This window comes from Marmota flaviventris, chromosome 4 (genome assembly GCF_047511675.1).
Source record: "Marmota flaviventris isolate mMarFla1 chromosome 4, mMarFla1.hap1, whole genome shotgun sequence".
Classification (NCBI taxonomy): Eukaryota; Metazoa; Chordata; class Mammalia; order Rodentia; family Sciuridae; genus Marmota; species Marmota flaviventris.
This window is the reverse complement of record NC_092501.1, coordinates 65494629-65503894: the sequence shown is the minus strand read 5'-3', so window position 1 is coordinate 65503894 and position 9266 is coordinate 65494629.

The window sequence follows — 9266 nt, the reverse complement described above, 5'->3', positions numbered from 1 at the left end:
ACCCGCCTTGTTTTAGTAGATCAAATTTATTATAACTTGTCTTCTTTCACATATGCTTATATATGACATAATATATTCATATTGTGAGAAACACGCTCACCTGTCCAAACCCCAAAATACACTAAGAGACAGAGGTATAGTAAAAAGTGAGGTTTAGTATAATAAAGGTCTTGCATATCTGGTGGCTTGTGGTCAGAGACACATAGATTTGGTATAACAGTATTTTATCTCCTAGAGCTTGAGGTCCCTCCCCTGGTTCCTCATTGGTTAAGTACTATGTGGTATACAGTCTTCCCAAACACATTGCCTAGGTTTTATTGTCTCCTATTGGGTTACTTAAAAAGAAAAAAAATGTCTTTTTATTCTCTTGTGTCAGGAAAGTCCCCTGGGATTGAGTTCCTTTTGGCATGTACACAGTTTCTCTGTTGGTCAGGTGAGCCCCTTCTTTCTCACCTCTGTTTGTCCAGGGGCTATGAACTTTTATACTCTGGTGTTAACTGCTTATAACATTCCCATCTAGCTGCTTTTCTTCCATTTAAGTCATTTTATATTGAAGGCTAAATACTGTATTTTGAAAGTGGACCACTGGCCTTTCTATTTCTCACAATGTTATGTATAATGCTATGTGTCTTCACATCTCTTTCAGTAAGTACATTCATTAACTTGGAGGAATAGAGTTGAGTACCAAAGAGAGATATTTCTGTCCTGCACTAGAGAATCCACTGGTAAATTTTTCATGTATTGGTAAATCTTAATATGAACTTACCATGTACTATTAGTAAATTTATTTTTATCATAAATTGGATAATTTCAAATTTATTTTTTCTTGTGGTACTGGAGATTGAACCTGTGGCGCTTTACTGCTGAGCTACATTCCCAGGCCTTTTATCAACTTTTTATTTTAAAACAAATTCTCACTAAGTTTCCCAGGCTGGCCTTGAACTTTCAATCCTCCCACCTCAGCCTAAAAATCTAGGATTATAGGAACCTGTTCAAAGGGTTATTAACTAACTTAAAAAATAATACCAGATAAAATATTTTGTGTTTGTGAATAATAGAGTTCAGGGGTAAAAGAGTTCATTGAATCATGAATTTCAGTTGTAAATTTTCTCTTGCAACTGATCCAAAATCTTATTCTTGGGAGCTTTCAATTATTGGTCCACAGGGAAAAAAAGTTGCTATAGAAAATGTGAGTCCAGTCTACATTAACTGAGAATTAGAAAAAGCCATTTTCCCCCCTTTGGACCTTTAATTTTTTGTTTTAAAATCAGAAATTAGAAGAGATTTCTGCAACAGTTAATTCAATTTGGTGCCCTGAGAGACAATGACAATATCCTGTCATTTGCTATACCCAGTGTTTATTTTTCATTTTTCTCATTATGTCCTCATAAAGGAGGAATACTTCAAGTTGCATGATTTGGTCAAAACCATAGACTTTGTATCTGTTGAAACTCCAAAGTGATTATCTACAGTGCTTATGGCATTGTGCCAGGCTTTGGAGCTTACAGGATGATATCCAGAGACAAAACCTGTCACTGATCACTCAAAACCCACAATCTGGAGACAGCCCTTCTGTCTTTAAAGTTCATCATCTAGACAACTTGGCTTTCAATTCCAGATGTGATATTTAAAAAGCAGAAGGAAAGCAGAAGTACTTTTTAAAATTACAATTTAAGAGAAAATGGGAACTTAGGGGATTCTTTTGAAAAATGAAATGAATACAACAAAAACAAAGTTATGGAAACTTTGTAATAATGGGCTATTCCATTCAATGTTTTCTCTCACATAACTCTACTACATACCAAGTACTTCCTCTGATTTGTTCAACAAAGTGCCTGCACTATCACTCTGCTGCCCACATTTTTATTTGCCTATAAGTTTTTAGAAAAGAAAATGAGATTTTGTTGAGAAACCACATAATGGGTCACAGCTTTGAGAAGTCAAATTGAATGAGCCTTCAATATTTTCACCCCTCAAAGATTTCTCAGAATTTTTGTTTAAAACAATGATTCAGACAAAAATTAGTTTTAAGCAACACATCACAGTCACACATATCATGTTGACAAATGCAAACAGAAGAAATCAATCTGCAGGCACTGCAAAAAAACAAAAAACAACCCCACAATATAGGACTACCAAAATAATTAGCATGCAACAAAATAATGGAATAGTTCATAGCCATTAAAAATGTTTTCCAGTTTTTTAAGGTATCACTGTCCAACAGAACTTTCTGCAATGATGAAACATTCCATTCTGCAGTATTCACTGCACCCAACAGTCATGAGTAGTATTGAGTTTTTAAATGTGACAAGTGTGACTGATTAACTGTTCAATTTTATATAATTTTAATTAATTAAGTTTAATTTAAGTGTATATGTATATTTATTTTTCAAAACTTATTTAAAAGTTACATACCATGTTTGTACTTAGGAAGGAAGACATTTAAGAAATTTGAGAACACATTAGCTGTGACGTAAGAAAATTAAATCTGTGCACTTGCACTAAAATAAGTTGGACATATTAGCTCATATACATCCACAAAAAGAAAGTTTGGGCTTTGATCTCCTTCAATGAAATAAATTGTTTTTATTAAAAATATTGAGCAAGCAAATGGAAAGCTTTTATTATTTCAGGTATGGGAAATTATCATTTGAAATTTATCTAAATGAAATATATAAATGATAATATGAAGTTACGCCATGGTATGGGTGTTTGTTCCCTTCAAAACTCAAGTTGAAAGTCACATGTTAATGGTGTTTGGAGGTAGGGGTCTTTATTTATTTATTTTTTTTGAGGTAGGGGTCTTTAGAAAGTAATTAGGACTTGGTGAGGTCCTTAGGGGCACCATGATTGCATCAGTGGCTTTATCTAAAGAGGAGGAGAGACCCATGTTCCCAAGCTTGCTGTCTCTCCATGTTACGCCCTTTGCTGCCTTGAGACTCTACAGAGTTCACTATCAAGCAGCACTTCACTAGATGTGACCACCCAGATCTTGAATTTCCCAGCAGTCCTGACCGTGAACCAAACAAACCTTTATTCTTATAAATTACTCACTTACAGCAACAGAAGATGCACTAAGATAGATTCATTTTTAAAAATATGAAAAGTGTATAACCCCTGTTTATAAGATGATGTTCATGTTCTTTTATTTTTTTGTTTCAAATAATAATAGAATTAATTCTAAGATTAGTATTCATGTACATCTCATCTGACTCATTGGGTTTTATAATCTGTCAGTCATATTCTCTACTGAGAATGACCAGGTACAAAGTACTGTACTGGGAAACGTTACTGGATGTTCTAACAGATCATATGAGATCAAGATTTATTGGTAAAGCACCAAATCCCATTTCAGTTATGATGAACTTATTTGTTTTATTATATTATTTTCCCATTGTTTCTAAATCCCACTCCTTGGTGAAAGGCTATTATTTTTTGAGAAAATAACCATCTTTTAGAACTAACAGTGAACCAAAACAATGAAATATCTTAAAAAAATATTCAGTTACAAAACAGAATGCAGGCTTCCCCTATATTAAAATCTTTTGGTTATTATATTATGTCAAATATTTTCTATGCTTGATGGTCTATAAATAATTTAAAGTTTGCTCTGTGATTTGACAACCTTGTCTTCTTTGTGAAAGAGTTCCTGGTGGTTGCAATGTTTTCCATCATTGATTCCTTGTACGTAGATTTTCAGTAATGCCCATATTGGTAGACTTCTGAACAAACTCTTTGATAACCAGCAGGCTATAAAGGGTTGTTGTGCATTATTTTTGACATTATTTATGAAAGGGAAAATTTTAGGCCCAAGCATTATTATGTTTTCCTGAAGCAACAGATCTATTTCAGGAGAACCTGAATATAAAGTAATTTCCATCTCCCTTTGTACATGTTAGGGCTATATAAATAAAAGATTCATATTTTTAAAGAACAGCTAAGTATCTTCAGAATTCCCTAGAACTTGCTTCCAAAATATATATCAAACTCTGCTTTCATCAACTTTGTGGATCATGTGTCTTTGTGGATTATATAAATAATGTTCATTATCTAAATGTGTCACACTTTAAAAAACAGAGGCAAAGGAAAATAATTGTAGGTTATATGAAGAAAAACAATTTTAAGTATTCTGGTTTTCAGTAAATATGCAATAATTTGGAATATGGCAATAATTTTGAGGAAAAAATATACTTCAAACACTGAACATCAGGAATTAAGATTCTGTCTCAATAATTAGCCAAGGTGATCTCATCTGATCCTTTGAACCTTCTTCCCTCTCAAGCACAAATGAATGAAATTTTAAAAAATGTCTAGAAAACTGAGAAAAGTGAAGAAATAAAAGCATACAAAAAGAAGCAAAGTGACAAATTTATAGTGTACGGGAAGCCTATAGTGTTCCTCCAAAGGAAATCTCAGCCTGTCCACCCCATAGGTTGTGTCCCTATCTAGTGAAGTATACAATACAACTTTGAGACAGGCTAGAGAATCTGATGTAGGCAGAGAAAGCAATAACATGGGCATTCATTCACCGGGGGTATATGTGAGTGTGTCTAAACCGAGATGAACTGAAGCAGCCAACAAGGTTTCTCTGATTTCCAAAAGGGTATGCATGAATAGCTAAATTTTCTATTCTCCCAAAATGTTTGTATAGAAGATACAAATGTCAGCCAACATAAACATATATTGAATTGTTACAAGTGGGAGCTACACAGACCAGGAACTCATATTTCAGAGGATATCAACATGGAGAATGGCAATGGCAAGGACCAGACTGGAGATCTACATAAGCAGATAATACTACTGGCCAACAGATGATCAGACAATATTGCCAAATATGTGACAATACAGAGGCCATACAATTAACAATGAGGGTGAAGAAAACTATCCTTTGGAATCTGCATTTAAATGTAACCTAAAATATTTTACCCGGTTTTGATCTAAGTTATAGCAAACAAAGTAGGGATATTATATTAAGTTTAATACAGAAAATTTGGAGTTAATATCTTTGTATTTTTGAATTTTGAAATAAATCATTTGTTAGTGTGTTTTTAACAGAAGGCCCATAAGAAATTAATTTAATCCAATCTTTATATTTAACCAATCAAGAAGCTATGAGCCTAGGTGACTTAGATATGTATAAACCTAAGTAATACCTGGCAAACCCAGAATCAGAATCCATTTTCTTGCTTTCTGGTAATTTTTTCAACTATAACTCTTTGGCCCTCCATCACTCTGAAAGCATCATTTAGGAACTCACTGTGTGCTTGACAGGTGGGCACCAAGGATATGTCATTCTTACCTTCAAGGGATATTCAAAAATTGCTGTGTGTTAGGAGTAACTTTTGCCTCTGGGTTTACTGGAGGCAAATAAAGACCATTTTCATTATTAACAAAATTCAAAGCAAATTATTCCTTTAGAAATCACCTTTGAAGATGTTATTGTCAACCTGTTTATTATGTATTAAAATTAAGTGGGAAAAATTATGGCTTTCATCTCAAATTTATGTGGATTTCCCCTGACTTTTAAGTTTATCTTGTATAGTATGACATTTTTGGGAAAGAAATATACTGCAATTAGAAATAAATTGTACAACATACATTTTTCTTTAATTTCAATATATACTTTATAAAGCATCTACTTCAAAGCTTAACTTTCAAACCATTTGCTTTGGGCAAGAGGAAATGAAAGCCATTATATTCTTCTTCTGATTTTTGTTACAATTTTGGATTCTTTGTTGTAAAGATACGGACATGAAAATGTGAAAAATATCTTTTGAGTTCTGCTTTTTGTTTTTTCTTTGAACCTTATGTTGTTCTAATTTTGGTAATGTTCCTGTAGTTTTCCCTGTATGAAACTCTATATATTTGTAGGTTCTTCAAGCCATTCTTTCCTGAAATTTCTACTGTTATTAAAGAAAAACATTGTAACACTAGATAAAATATAACATGAAATAGCTATGTGCAGTTCATAATAGACATTTTAAGTATGAAAACCTGCACTGGTTGAAAAGCACAAATATGCAAGAATATGTACCAATTAAAATAAATCAAACTTTAAACAAAGATGATCTGAATCAATGAAACTGTTGGATTCAAAATCAGCTCTCTACTATGTAATGATTGGGTCAGTGTCACAATTGACCCAGCAAAATACAAAGCACAGTGCCATTAATAAAATGCAAAGATATCAGAGCTTCCAGTGGTTTTTTTCAGATATTACTTGCTGTTAATAAAAATTAAAAATGATTTTGAAGCATGTATTGAGATCTTTCAGATTAATTCACAATATTTTCGATACATCTTTATGAGTGAAGATGGGGCAAATGCAGCTGGGTGAAAGACAAGGACCAAGTTACATTTGTCTGTGTTCCTATGGCAACTATCTGAACATACCATTAATATGGATTTTAATTCACATTAAAAGCATGCTACCAAATATTGTCTTTCAACAGTGAAACAAATACCTTAGCTTTTAATGTATACCTTATACGTTTGAAAGATCAAAGGTATATATGATGTTGAATGGCTTAAAAGTTATTGTGTAAACTAAAAGCAGGTCAAGGAAAACAAAAATGCTACACAGAAATCTCGAGGACAAGATTACCTGATTGGTGAATAATACCCAAAATTTAAGGAAGAAATAATATAATACATTAAAAAAAAAAAACAAAAAACAAAAAAAAAACAGGGAATAGAGAAAAAGGTAAAACATCTCAATTAATTTCATGAGAACAACATCACTTTGATATTATAATCTGAAAAAGAACATTACAAGAAAGTAAAATTATAAGCTATGACCTCTCATGAATATAAATGCAAATAAACATCTAAATTATGCATGGGAAAATCAAAACAGTATAAATAACATTAAAAATACTGTGAATCTGGAATTCATTTCAGGAGTGGAAGGTGGAAACAGCAGTTCAAAATTATTGATATAATTAACCACATTAATTGAATAAAAGAGAGAAATCACTGGATCCCATCAATAGATACGTTTGATATATTCACCTTCCTTCATGAAAAAAAACAATCAATCAATAGAAAGGAGCTTCTTTAATCTAAAAAATAATATCAATAATAAAAAAGTATATATAAAAGCATTATTACTGGTGAAACATTGAGTACTTTCCCCTTAAATTATAAACTAAAGTTGTCCAATATTTTTATGTTCCTTCAACATGGTCACAGAAATCATGGTGATAGGACCAGAAACAAAAATGTTAAAGGTTGAAAGGAAAGAATTAAATCTGCCATTATTTGCAGATAATATCCTTGCATATGTAAAATCCATCAAAGAATTTATAAATACTCATGAGAATGCATACGTCAATTTAGCAGTTTGTTGGATATAAGGTCAACCCTAAGAAGTCTATTTCTCTACATTAACACCAAGAAATCATAAAACATTTATAATAATTTTTAAAGCATAGGATACTCAGGAATAAATCTTTCAATTGTTAGGTTATTTAAATTAAATAATAATTTAAATTAAAAATAATTTTAGAGTAGAATAGAAAAGAATAAGCCTATCAAATATTGGCTATCACTGTTAGCTTCATAGAATTTATCAGTATCTGTTGTTATACTAGACACAACCCTTATCTGAAATTCTGGCTCTAAATATATTTCACTTCTTGGATTTTCAATAAGGCTTAAGACAGCAACCACTATCAAACATATTGACATCTTTGCTGTGATATATGTGAATAGATACACTAAGCATGATTCATAAAGATGATGAATTTTGTAGCAGATCAGATTCAGATTTAGCATATAATGAATTATAAAATGCTTTTAACTTTTTACACAATTTTTATGTCAGAAATGTAGATAAGGAATTTTAGAATTGTACCATGTATGTATGTAAGTGATATACACCACATATATACATATTTGGTAGCTTATTCTCTGTCTAGCCCCACTACAATGTGAACTGTGTGAGGAAAGGAGCCCTCCTGTTTTGCTTTTCGTTGTATTGTTAGAAGCTGGAACAATACCCAGGACAGTAGACACTCAATAAATATGAATTAATGAATTGATGATTGGAAAAAATAATTCTCAAAATGAACACCTTGTAACCCCAGATCATGTAATAATTACAGAAATAAAACAAACAAACAAAGTCTGAGAATAGTTTAATGTTTTTACATGTATTAAATTGTAAATAGCTAAGGCTTTGTTTTCACCCATGCTCAGCAGTATGAATCCATTGAACAATCACAAATATCCATATATATGTAGGGAAGATCGGAAAAAACCTACAGCTATTAAATTAATACAAAGCCTGGAGAAATACAATTAAGTCTCTTATATGACTTCCCCTGATAGTAAAGAAATAGAATAAGGTTCTTATGACTATGATTTTGTAAGAGAAAGTTAAAATGTGTGTATATACTCTAGATAGCAGGCCTCTGTGGGATGTCTGAAAATTTTCTGATTTGGGTGAACATCAGTTAATAATTTTTTGTTAATATTGTTTTTCTGTATTTAAATATCTACTAAATCTAATTAAAAATCTATTTAATTTGGTGTTCTAATTTTTCTCCTAAAAGTTTTAGGAGAAAATAATTTTCTCTAAAAGTTTTTAGTTTCTATACTTATATCTGTGACGTTCTTTGAGTATTTTTGGCATATGTTTCAATTTTCATAGAGATAATCAGTTTCCCATTATCTTTTCTTGGCAAAACTATTCTAGCCTATTTAATCATGTTTACTCTTCTTGCAACAAATCAATTGAACACACAGACACTCATACAATTTTTTTCTGGAAGTTATTATAGCCCATTGATCTAATATAGATTCAGCCAATTCTTCAGCCAGTTCCACACTCTCTTGATTACTGTAGCTTTATACTAAGTCCTAAAATCAACCCAATCATTTAACTCAAGAAACAATAAAAGTAAAAGTGAACCAAACCTAACAGTAATAGAGAGAAATAATCAATGTCAAATCAGAAATAAATGAAATAGAGATTAAAAATATGAAGTACCTACGAAATGAACATTTGTTTATTGAAAAAATAAACCAAACCAATAATCTAGCCATAAAACAGAAACAGAAAGATCCAAATAAATAAAATCATAGGTCGAAAAGACAACATTACAAGTGACAGCACAGAAATACAAAGAATTATTAGGGGATGTCGTGAACAATGATACATCAATAAGTTGGAAAAACTAATAATGATAGATTGTTAGTCCACCAAAGTGGATCAAAAAGACACAAAAAACTTCATTAGACCAATAATGAATAAGGAAGGTGAG